This window comes from Excalfactoria chinensis, chromosome 5, assembly GCF_039878825.1.
Source record: "Excalfactoria chinensis isolate bCotChi1 chromosome 5, bCotChi1.hap2, whole genome shotgun sequence".
Lineage (NCBI taxonomy): Eukaryota > Metazoa > Chordata > Aves > Galliformes > Phasianidae > Excalfactoria > Excalfactoria chinensis.
The window spans coordinates 16515851-16529443 of record NC_092829.1 but is presented as its reverse complement, the minus strand read 5'-3'; positions in this window follow the sequence as shown (position 1 = coordinate 16529443).

The following is a 13593-nucleotide window of genomic DNA, read 5'->3' as shown; positions in this document are numbered from 1 at the left end:
TGATAACTAGTGAAAGTTCAGAATATGTTACTGGTGTGGATCTTGCAATGAACATTTACACACAGAGGGACTTGTACTCATTTTCATGAATAAAGTAAGTCTTGTCAGAATACAGATAAATAATATACAATAAGATACAGAGAGTAACATCAGAGCATATCAGTTTATACTCACAGAAATATTCATGTGGGATTTTTTGATAGCTAACCACCTCAGATAAGGAATGAAGAACAGCACTTATGATGAAAATTATCTGGGTGGTCAGATACTGCATACATAAAGTTGTCATTAATATTGTTTTAAAAAAAATAAAAACAAAGCAAAACCAAACCAACCAAACAAAACATCTGTAAGAGATTATTCTGTTGCATCTTAGACTCAAAGCTTGCTGAAGGACACAGATGAACAAGTCCAAGCAAGTCCTGGGCAAGGGTTGAGAAATCCTTTGTCTGAGGGACACAGATGGAAAAGGCCAGGGGAATGAGAGAGAGATAAGCTGCAGATGAATGGCTGTGAAGTGGTCTTTTGTGTGGACCTATCCCGAGGAAGATGGCCATCTCCGGGAGTGCTGCATGTGACTCTTACCCAAGCACCCAGGAATGTTACATAGGCAGGAAAAAGGAGGATAAAAGAGGGATCAGCAACCATGAAGTTAGGATTTCTGACATCAGATTCCTCCTGACCTGATGCCTGCATGCTGAAGAACAAGAAAAGTTTCTGCCATTATATTCCTCACAATGTAATGCTTGTGTGCTGAAGAAGAACAAGAAGGTGTCTGCCATCAGATCCCTCACTACGGATGTCCTGCTTGCTGATGAACTCTCCTGGACCTGCTGCCCGCTCCTGGATTTATCCTGTGGATTCTTCCTGCTACCCACTTTCTGCCCAAGGCTGGCCACACTGCTGCTGCTTTTCCCCCCCTGCTCTTTTGCCTCAGACCAACGGAACATCTCGCAGTAAGACCACTGCTGGATCCTGGTGGTGACTAGCTCCACTTTACACAATTCTTGCCTTTTTCTCTTTTATTGTCTGCTTTCCCTTCCCCATCACCCTAAATTTTCTGACCTTCCCTTCCCCATCTCCCTGATTAAGATTTGTAATAAACTGGTCAGACCAACATTTGAACCATTGTTTCTTAATCTCAAGCCAGGTATACATATATCAAAGAACCTCTTCTCCCTCCTATAAATTGAGACATCTTCATCAGTGACCTGGAAGAATGCACAGACTGCACACTGTGCTGTTTTGCTGATGATACAAATCTGGATAGAGTGCCTGACACACCAGAATGCTGACAGGCTGAGGACTGTTCAGCATAGCAAAGAGAAAGCCTGAAGGAGGAACTAATCAATGCTTATAAGTATCTAATAAGAGGAAGTGAAGTGGGTGGTGTCAGGCTCTTTTCAGCATTGCCCAGTCATGGAACAGGAAAGGGGCAATGGGAACAAACTGGAACATAGAAAGTTTCACGAGGAGGAACATCACTGTGGATGTGACAGAGCCCTGGAACAGGCTCCCCAGAAATTCCTGTGTAACTTACACTTGGGAATCTGCTTTGTCAGGATTTTTGGACTCCAGGATTCCTTTCCAGCCCCAGTGACTCTGTGATTATTTATTGTCTCAACCATATTTTGTCTCCCTCTTTCTTCCTAGCAGCCTGTACATTTCACAACAGAATGCTACAATAATTTACAATCTCAAATTATGGACAATTCATTATTCTCTTACCTTTAAAAACATACCTCTATTTAATTACATAGACAGACTAGGGTGGACAGAATTTTTTTCTTAACAACCACTAGCTGAGTAGAAGAGACTTAAAATTTATGACTTCTGTATCTATTGGTAAACAGGTTAAATAACTGTAGGAAAGCTGAGATTTGAGATTTGATTTAGAATCCTCCTAGGTTTTCCTACTATGTGCTTGCGCTATTCTATTTTATAACTTGAAGAATATACTTCTCCAGGTTTAGTTAATAAAGTTAATTGTAAATGAAGTTATCTAAAGCTGTGTCATTTACTAATTTCATTTGCTTTGAACTTCCCAGTGTACACAGGAACTCATTCATATTAAAGATGAGTTTAGCCACTGAAACTGTTAATTTGATGTTGAATTTAATCTCTAGCATTTGAGTGCACAAATGCATGTGTGTTCACATGTAGATTTTCTTTTTACCAAGTTAATTTAATAGGAATTTCCAAAATACCTTATGAAAACGGAAATAAAATGCCTGAGACCTTGGTTATGATTTAGAAATTATTTCTCTGTAATATAAGACTCTGGGAGAAAATAATTGAGAGTCCCTACAGACTACTAACAAAGGCCAGATGTGCTTAGCCACCCATGGAGATGCAAACATCTCCAAACCTCAAAAAAAAAAAAGACGGTCCAGGCATTACATAGTTCCTATTTTGATATTTTCTGCCAAACATCCTACTTGGATCATGAGCTCTGTTCTGTTAGATGTTACTAAAAAGAAATCTTTTCCTTATGCTGTGTATTAAAACTGAAGGAGTGAATGTGAGAATGATTATCTTACAATTGTATAATTTTCTCCTTCAAATACCTTGGTCCAAAAAAACAAAAAATAACAACAGAACTTAGCAAATCACATCAACATGCACTATATATTAAATTAAAAAAAAAAAAAACACAAAAAAACGGAAAAACGGAAAAAGGAAAAAGAAAGAAAACAAAACAATTATTAAAAGAAAAAAAAAAGCAAATCAGAGAGCTTTTTTCCCAATTTTCTTGGAAAGTGACACTTTTTCAAAAACTACCTTGCTCTTCCAAACAGAGGAAAGTATTGATTTCACAATGACCTCCACAAGTTGATAGCTAAATTCCTCAACTTTATCATGTATACGTCTCTAAGATTTTTGGAGCATAAAGTTTTTAGTTTCTTGGAATTCCGTTTCAGTTTGCATCCAATAAGGTTTTTTAAAAAAGACCTTTTTTAAGAATTGTTGCTCAATGTTTACTTTAATATTGATTTTTATATTAAATACTACATGTTTATTACTTTTAACTATTACATATTTATGTATTTCAATATGTTTAAAGCTCAACAGCTTATAACATTTTGTTTAAAGCATTTTTTGAAGTCATCAGATATTAACAGTCTCTGGTGGAATTAAGCATTCACTTGCAAATGAACAGAAGGGTGCAGTTAGTATTTTATACTTCCCTCATATTATAAGAGGCTAGGAACATAAGGACTTGCTTTAGTAAAGTTAGTTTAACCAGTGACAGATCTGCTGCTATAAAATATGGGTGTCTTCCAAAAATTTTAAGAGGAGACAATTTCATAATATATGTCTAGAAAACATGTGAGAGTATAAAATATCAATTATTTCCCTAAAGGCTACACATTTGACTTCTTCATGTGTTGTAAATTCGCATACATTCCCTGAATTCCAGTGTGATAAAATGAATAACATCTGGCTTTTTATCTGCTGCTGCTGAATGAGCACCCTCATCCCCACCACCTAGCTTTTTCTAATAATATCAAGTTATTGAGCTATCTTCGCATACAGCCCAACTTCCAAATGTAAGAAGGTTTCAGCAACAGAGTAGGTTTCAGGAGTTTGTTCAGCTCATAAGCGTGGTGGCATCCTTCTCTGTTAGGCACTCTGCCATCTACAGAGAAAAAGTCAATGGATTTTTTTCACACAGGGAGGCAATAAAAACACAGCGAAGGATATACAATTAACAGTTCACAGATTCAACAGCACAAAGTGACCTGTAACATCATCTTAACCCTCTGCAAAATCACTGCACAAATAAATAATAATAAATGCACTCTGTATTCAGAGGAAGTAAATTAAAGATAAGGTCTACTAGTAAATTTTGAAGGAACTGAAAACTAAATCATTTGCCCTTATTTTATTGGAAGTTCATATATAGTGCTGTACAGCAGAGAACCCAGTAATCACTACATTGTTAACTTATAGGCAGTGCCTGCTAATTCTAAAGTGCCAGCAATTCATGTGCTTCTGAACCGTGCAATTGCAGGCTAACTTGAAGAATGCCAACAATTCTGAAGGCAAAAAAAGATCCCATCATGCTGTCAAATATAAGTACATAAGTGATAATGTGAAAAGCATTAAAATGGCATCACTTTTTATTTCCTTCTAGAACAGAAGTGCAGATATCATTTTTTCAAGTTGAAATGAAACTAAATAATAATACATTACAAGCCTTTTTTATTGGATGAAATGAGGCTTTCTTGTAGAGTGAAAGGATGGTCTAAGTGTATTCTCTTTTTGTTATCAGACAAATATTGTCTCTCCAGATTAAAAATATTTAGGCTGAAACATTTATGAACACTGATATTGCTAAATCTAGAAGCTATTATCTTTGACAACTCCCTCTTTGCAGTAACCCAAATCTAAATATGCCTTGTAGCATCTCATCAGGAAAAATTGCCTTCTGGTAATAGCAGTACTTCGAGGTACAGATAGGAGAAAAATGACCAAAGATCAGCACTTTTCAAACCCGATAGTTATAGAATGACCTTCTCAAAGTTAAATAAGCATTCTTCAGTTTAATCTTCATTTTATCTGCATAAAAGTGTAGTAGATGCCTCTGAGATCAGCTGAAGAAACTCATTGCCTAAAGGTATTTAAAAATGTTTACTTTTCTAGATGGTTTCCTACTTTACATTGGGAATCCACTCTAAACAGGAGTGATTACAAAAATGAGATGTCATTCTCAGTAATTCCCTATTTATCATTTTCACTTTCAGAGCTCTGCTGTACTGCAGTAACTCATTTTCACCATATTCTCTGACAGCATCTTTAACTTACAACCCTGTTCCTTTATATTAAAAAGAAAAAAGAAATCTTATGCTGACTCTATTTTTGCTAATGCATTTGAAGTAAAATAACTTTCTGTCAAATCATGTGACCTTTTTCCCCACTCTTTTTTATTCTCTAAGTAGTTCTTCCAAAAAACATTATTTTTAGACAGACAGATTTTTAGATGAGTACGTTCATTTAACACACCAAATAATGAAGAGATTTGCTATAAGCTGAAAGAATATTAAAAGCTTTTAGTAAGTATATCCTGCAAGAAGCTTCAGACCCATTGGGTATACTATTATGATCACTGTTCACTCAACAGTCACTATGTCTTTAGCTCATGAATAAAGTAATGCCTTGAAATATTCTCAAGAGCCTCATTGCATTTCTGGCCATGAAGTCTACAGTACTTATCTTGATGCCTCCCATATCTCATCTTTTAAGGATCTTAATAAATGTCTTAGAGAATCAGGATGAGCTGGACTGCTTACTAAGGAAAGAAACATAAAAAGGGACAAAATGTAATAGCTGATATGATAGGTATTCAGCTCTTTATATGTTAAATGTGTTTGCATCAATAGTTCAAGGATTTGAAGGCATAAAGTACAAAAGGCAAGCATGATTGGCTTCAGATATCAGAGACTAATAAAGAAACAGAAATATTTGTCTGGTTGTGAACTGACTGTTGCAATGAATTATTTGACTCAGACTTCACCATAGGTATTTACTAGGAGAACAAAAATAAACAAGCAAAAAAACCTCATCAAGAAAACACACACACACACAAATCACATCTGCTAGTATAATTAAATGCTTGAAAACTTATAGCAGGATTGAAGTTATTCATCCTCATGATAAAACCTTGAACCTAAAGCAAATTTCTAAAAACCAAGGCTAATCTCCTGTAAAGGAAGTGAGGTGTAATTTCAGAATTCATTATCAACTTCATCTTTACTAATGAAACAGGATTTGCACCTACTAAGGGCAATTTAGTCCCCCTAGGATCTGAAACACAATATGGAAGTACATATTCCTCAACTGAACACAGAGGATTCATAGATGGATGGGGAATGTCAGGTAAATGTTACATACAGTATGTCTGGACCTGGAAATTCATATATATACATGAAGGAATTTATTTCTACTTGCCATTATTCTGAACTGGATCTTACGCATAAATCCAAACGTTGAGTTAAAAAACAAAACAAAACAAACAAACAAAACAAACAAACAAAAAAAAAAACACTGACAGAAAATACTACAGTGTACCTCATATCCTTCTATCCTTCAAGCTGAAAAAAGTAACCGGTGCTTTAGGGAAAGCTAGCACATTGATACAGCACTTAACAGCAGCTGATAGAAGCAGTGTACATTGAAAAGGAAAAGGCAACTCAGATCTTGTCCCATAGAGGAAGAAGGATCAGCAAATGACATCCAATGATGAAGACTATTTTTCAATTCACATTTTTCATTCTTTCTGGAGAAATTAAAAATATATATTTATTAAAGAATAAAAATAAAAATCACCCTACATATTTTAGAACCATGGAATTATTTAATCTGGAAAATTAAAATAAAATCACTAAGTCCACAATACCAATTCCTGGGGAGTCCTTTCCAATGCCTAGCTACTCTTCATGTGAATAAATTATTCCTGACACCTACAATGACACCTGACTCAGGTACAACTTGAGGCTGTTTCCATACAGCATAGACTTATTGAAAATCTAAATTCTTTGTCACATGTTGAGCGAGGGATAGTGAAATCCTACTATTATTACTCAACAGTCTATCAGATGTAAGAGATTTAAGCAGATATTTTCAAACAAAACTATACTTAATGGTGTAAAGAAATGAAACGTATTAATATCTCAAGAACTATGGATTTTTTTATTTTTATTTTTTTTAACTTTTTAAATGTTTATGTACTATTCTTGAGTAATTTTTGGTTTCATTTATAGAATCATATCACAGAATAACTTAGGTTGGAAAGGACTCCTCCTGCTTGTAAGCTCCCTTCAAGTACTGAAAGACTGTGATGAAGTCCACCTGGAGCTTTCTGTTCTCCAAGATAAACAAGCCCAGTTCCCTGAACCTTTCTTTATCATCATGGCCTCCCTGTAGACCAACTCCAACATATCCACATCATGTCACAGAATGAAAAAAGCTTCCATTGGAGCAATAAATTCAAGAAAACATTTCATTCAGAGATCAAGAAATTATAAGAGATTTTTTGATTAAATTATCTGTCCCAGTTAGCTTAATAGTCATATCATATTTATACTCAACTACAGCAAAAATTGTTCTATCCATACTTCTGCAAATTCATGAACATTTACGCTTCGAGAAATTTTTAGAAAATCAGATCACACTAATAGGGAAGGCACAGTTCCTTGGTTTTGCTGGTTATGGTCTAGTTTCCCTATCAAGTGTTCATAATAACTTAATTCCCTTCAGAAGAAAATACCACAGTCATTTTATCTTCCTTAATGTAGGTTTTTCTCTGAGGTATACTATGTTTGTCTTTCACACAAAACACATGCTTCCTAAATTACAACAATTACTAAAAATATATCTCCCATCTTAAAATAATTGAATGCAGCAAAAGCTAAACTAGTGATATAGTATAAAAATTATAAAGCATTCATATACGCATCACTATTTTCAGCTTCAATCTATATGTAAATATCCCCATTGTTTACAATGGCTACATGAGAATTACAAACTCCTGTAATATATTTTGATGCTATATTTGAAGATTTATGAATAGCCTTACAATCACTATGAAATTGTCTTTGGTAGAGGAAAGTTTGCTTTAAGGTCTCGTTACAAATTGGTTTAAGTCTTAGTCACTATCTTTTAGGGCTTTTTTATTAAAATGATGCTATCTAAATTTAAAAGAACAAGATTGTTATCTGAATTTCTCCAGAAAACTATAATGTTATAAATGGCTCCAAAGAGAACTGGGATTGATTGAGTTTTGAGGAGAATGAGTTCACTTCAACTAGTATAACGCATGAAATATCATCAGCACATTTTATCATCTCATGTCTGATTACGCTGCAGCCTTAATAGCACTTTATGCTATTGTTTACAGAATGGTATTTGTCTATTTCTAGGCCACATTACACTATTTTCATGCTTTTCTATCAATCAAGCCCAAAAGAGGATATATACCAAAAACAGCAGCAACACAGTTGTCAATTGAAAGACATTAGACAAGTGTTTATACACAAAAGAAAAGCAAGGAAAAACAAACAAACAAACAAACAAACAAACTACAACAAAAAACAGCTATACTTATTTTGGATTCATCATTTTTTCAGTAACATTGCAAGTAAAACAAAAAATCCAGTAAATCTTTAGACATGAGGCATACATATCATCAATGACCACTTTTGAAAAGGCATTCTGTTCCTGTTCGACATAGTTTAAAGTAGTACACATTTTCTTGACTACTTCTGACTTTATTTACTGTTCTGTTCAAGTGCTTTGGCACATATTTTTGTGTAGCTGAGCATATCCAAAGAACCTGTAAGTAGGCAATATGAGTCTAAGCGCATGGTAATGATATGTGGAAATGGCCAGTGGTAGTGAAGGACAACTCATTTTTCTTTGGACTACTCGAGAAATCACACCTTCACAAACAGTACGCAGATCATTTCACATGACATGTGAAGCACAGAAAATAGTTCCAGTCTCATTAATGAACCTTCAAAATCTTAAAAATCTTAAAAATTGTTTAGTGATTTGGTTCAACATTAGAGGAACCAATCCAAATGTTTTGGTCCTCCTTTGGACAATGAAGAGGCATTCCTACATTTGAGTAGTAATAGTAGCAGATAGAGTAGATACAGTACTTTTGATATGGTTTCTTCTTCAGCAGAATTTGAATCACAAAAAAAAAGTAATAAAATAAATCCATAATACCTCGAATGCTTTCCATCCTTTCACTGCATCTCATGAAAAAGATGGAGTGCTGGATGAAAATAATGGGAGGCAAGTTCTACATTTAATAGATTACTGAATTGACTAGCTTCTGGAAAAGGTGGTGGGTGCTAAATGTTTATTTTGACATAAGTGAAGTCTAGACAAACTTGAAAATTCTGTTAAAACAGCCTCAAAGCTTGGCAAATTCAACAGGTTCATCATGGTTTTATTAACATAATAGTCATACAAGAGCTCAAAAATACCCTAATTGAAAATGGAGAATATTAAATATTCATATTATTAAAAGGAGAATAAACTAAGAAAATTTTCATTATAAAATGCATTTAAGGAGAGATCAGTGAGAAATCTGCTGGTACAGCTGTACTATTCTTGTAAGAAATTCAGATCTTGTTCAGGATGTCTGTCCTTCATAGCTCACCAATTACAAACTGTGTAATGATGGAAATAAGCAGAAAAGATAAGGCAGTGGGCCTGCCTCTAATTCCAGTAGTCTTTGTAACTCATTTCAAGTATCAGAATTATTTAGACAATATTTTAGAAAAATGTAAATATTTCAGTAATGGCTAAAATAAATTCTCAGTAATACTTTAATTTCTATTTAATAATTTGGGGTGATTTGGAATTATTTCTAATTCTATACCTAGATAATTTTTCCAATAATATGCTTTCAAAAAACTCAGAAAAGCTTTCAGGTGGGAATGCTACTGAAGATAACAAATTAGAATATTGACTATTTAGGACTAAGAAAAGGTGGCTTTATAAACTACTCAAGATTTCATTGTTAGATAAAATCTAGGTGAAATCTAATAAGTGAGGTTTACATTTAATTTATGTCTCAGAAATAGTTCATTTTTTTAATAGGCTCAATGGATTATAAAACATATTGCTTTGCTCTTATCAACCTAATCCTGAATCTCTAAGGCAAGGCTTACTTTCAGTGATTTCTCTGGTGCTGTTCACACAATTTACTTCAACCTGGTCCCCAATTTTCTGCATTGCTTCAGATAAGAATGTTCTCATAAAATTCTAGTCATGCAACAGAAGTACATAGCTGGCCACAGGACTGAGTTTTTTCCTTTTACTCTTTTGCTCTTTACATCATAGCTGTTGCAATTACTTTAACACACACTCTTCAAGAAAAATGAGCATTTACAATTACACTGTATTCTGTCCTTACATGTTTATATTTCATCAGTGTGGTGTGAAATACAAAAAGAACTTTATGTTCAACTGTGGAGCCAAACTGTGGAGCCAAACTCAGACCAATAAATGGTCAGCTGGTGGGAAATCCCTACTAGACAAGAGGCTGTGGTAGTTAAAACTGGGCCTGTAATCCCCAAATCCCTTACACAAGCTGATCTTCATGAACTGAATTTGAAACATAGCTCCTCCATTTTTCTGGAAGCTCTTTTTCGCCCAGCATTTTGGAGAAACAGTTACAGGGAGCACAGAAAATTAGTGCCTTATTTCAGATACTCATCTTTTTTCATTCTACCATTTCTAAGTTCCCTATGTTATTATACTTTATCCTTCACCTCTTGTAGAAACAATCCAAATCCTGGTGGAAGTCTAAAAAAAAAACAATTTTTTGCATGACTAAATAAAGTTCTTATAGTTCTTCTTGACCCAAGATTCCAGCTTACCTCGCTACAGTTATTCTTTTCTCCCAAATGGTCCTGGAAATGGAGCAAAAACATGACAGTCGAAGAAATAAGAAATCAGCCTTTCTTTTTATCCCCCGTAAATACTAAAAGCATCCTTATCTCTGGCTCTGGAAGTGTGTTTTGCTCTTTGGAGATGATTTACTAAAAAACTGCCAAATTCACTAATGAAATGAGAAAACATTGCCAAAGAATCTTTATCAAAACTAAAAGTGCTAGCAAAATATTGTATATGTTTAAACTTTTAAAATATTTTACCTTATCTTCTACTACTTATTTTGCTGTGGCAAAACTAGTTTTTCCAAAGCAAGATGACTTGTTTATGTATTATTATGGATTTCACAGAACTAAATTACTTTGAAATGTATTGCTTTTTAACTTGTTAAATCATCAACATCTTTAAAGTACTTCTCCACTTTATTACTATAAAAATAGACAACTCACTACAAAACAAACAAACAAACAAACAAAAAAACTCTTTTTATACAGATCACAAATAGAACAAATGGTAATTATATATCAAGCAAGACATTCATCTGACAGGACACCACTAACAAGCAGCTATACTGCTATACATTCTCCTGGTCTTTGTCTAATTCTCATGTGTTCATTTTTTTTCCCCTTCTGAGTGACTTTTTCAGCTGTTTCTTTTCATATATCTATTAACATTTAGTAGGAGAGTAGCAGAATGATCACCTGGGTCTATCAGATTTGGCAAGAAGCTGTTGGTTGCCTTGAGGATGACAGGTGTTATTTTTCAGCCTAATTGTAACACAGCAGTGAAAGAAAGCTGTATCTGCTTATGGACTGCTGAAGTCCTCTCTGTATTAGAAGAGGTACACTAAGGCTTAAACTGGATGTTGACTCAGTAAACAGCTGCAGAATTTAAAGACGTTAAAAACTCCTGGTAATGCTGTTTCCCCTGTATATTCCCCCTCAGAGCTTCTTGTAAGAAAACTTCTGTGAGCTCAATCTGACAGACTTTGTTTAAACCACTGGTGGTCGATTTTAACTCATCATTTGAATTAACTATCTGAACTGGTGCTCACTTGGCAAAAAGTGAGCAACTTCTGGAAGCACCTTCACCTACTGTATCCATATCATCTACGAGCACAGCTCATCTATGTCCGCTGACATAATGCTATAGCTTTAACTAGATCGCTCCTGCTATATCCAGGGATTTCAGAACATCTTTTGGAGAAGATAATGAAAGTCTTTTCCAACCTGAGCAATTCTATGATTCTAAGACAACTGGGAATCTCGTATGGTAGTTAGGACATTCTTTTAGAATCAGGAAAAATAAGCTGAATTTTCTTAGTTTGTGTAGGAAATTGCACTAGATTTTCCCTATCTCTAATGGCTGCCTTGGCTCTCAGACAGCAGAGAAGCGTCCCTCTGCACCTCAGGTACTTCAGCACAGTAAAGAAAACACATACACCAGGCTGGCAGTTCTACAGAATACTTCGGGGCAGCTAAACTCTGGCTGATTAGTATTGCTGTACCTATCTTTTAATTCATATATATATATGAATATATATATAATTTTTTTCCTAGATTTCATGGATATTCTCATAGGGTAATGAAATAAAGTATTAGGACAGAAAGGATACAATATTGCAGATGCAAATGAATGAAGACTTAGCTTACTTAAATGAAGTTGTATCCTACTAGCTATAAAAGGCATTTTCTAGACTTAACTGATTACTCAGAACCATCTCAAACCATAACAGGCATTTATGCCTGTGCCATAAAGAGAGAGGTTTTTTTAAATACTGAACTACTAAAACTCCCTTAAGCTCCACTATCACCTTGACAATGAAGATTTATTCACTGATTTTCTCCAGGGACTCCAGTCATTGAACCTCCTAGCCACTATTTGGATAAAGTACAAGTTATCACTGGACTCATTCTCCTGGACAAAGCTTAATTCAATTTTTCTTCCATGACAGACATAAAATGAAATAAAGTTCAATGTCTAAGAAGCATCATCTCTGCAGACCATGATATTTTTTTCAGTTTCTCAAAGGAAAAGTTTTTTTCATTGAAGTGTTTGAAAAGTGTCGATGTCCTGTTACTATAGTCCAAATGGCAAAAAAAATCATAAAAATCTTGAAAATAATGCTACTATTGGAAAAAGATTTTTAATTTTTTATGGCAAGTTTGAGATATAATGATACATGAAGTCAGCTGAGAGTAAACAAGAGCCCATAAAGGCTTCTTCAAGCATTCAAGTGTTGCAATATCCAAGAGAAAAAAGGAACAAAAATGCTCATATCTATGTCTGGCTTTACTGGCCATTGCTTAGACCCTGCAGTCTCCCTTTGTTAAAGTACAATCTATATAAGAGACTATAAAATCCCATAGGACATATAAATATGATGGGAATGTAAATTCATATGGATCACTAAGATTCCTAAAATAAAAATTTCCATCTGGTAACACATTTTCACCTACAGAAAACATAAGTATTTATTTCATCTTGCAAATGTAAAGTCAGATGAGTACCCCAGGATCACAACCACAAAAAGATTTAAGCTTCTAAAAAGGGAATTAAGGGAATTAAGTTCCCTAAATCCAGGGTCCTGACCCTCACTTCTTACCTAGAAACGAGGCATGCTTTGTTCTGTGACAATAGAAGTTCCCAGAAACCTCATGCTTGGTTTCTTGCATGTGTAAGAGATGCCTTAGTTATAATATGAATGAATGGGTAGTTCCTACCTAAGATCTCTTGCCTTGTTCTCTTTTCTCTGGTCTCAGATAACTGCCTACTGAACAGACCTGATCCATCTGAACAAGCAGAATTGTAGATGATGGTGCAAGTCAACAGTATTTACTGACCTTAACACCGTCAAACCTGTTCCTGCCAGCAAACTAAGCATTCAGAGAATAAACCATGAAGGAAAGAGAATATACAAGAATTGAAAGAATCAAAATTTTGAATAACGAATCTTATTTTTCCAGAGTGATACTAACTTAAATTATTTTGAAAATACAAATTAGACTGATTCTGTCCATGACCTTTCCCGATGTGCAAACATACCCAATTAAAACTGGGTGTTTCCAATTCTTTATTGTCAATTCTCTGCTAATACATCAACTGAGATGGAAAAGGCAAACATTTTATCTATATGCTGTTCTTGTCTCAGATAACGTTATGGTCTAGCAATTATTTTCACCT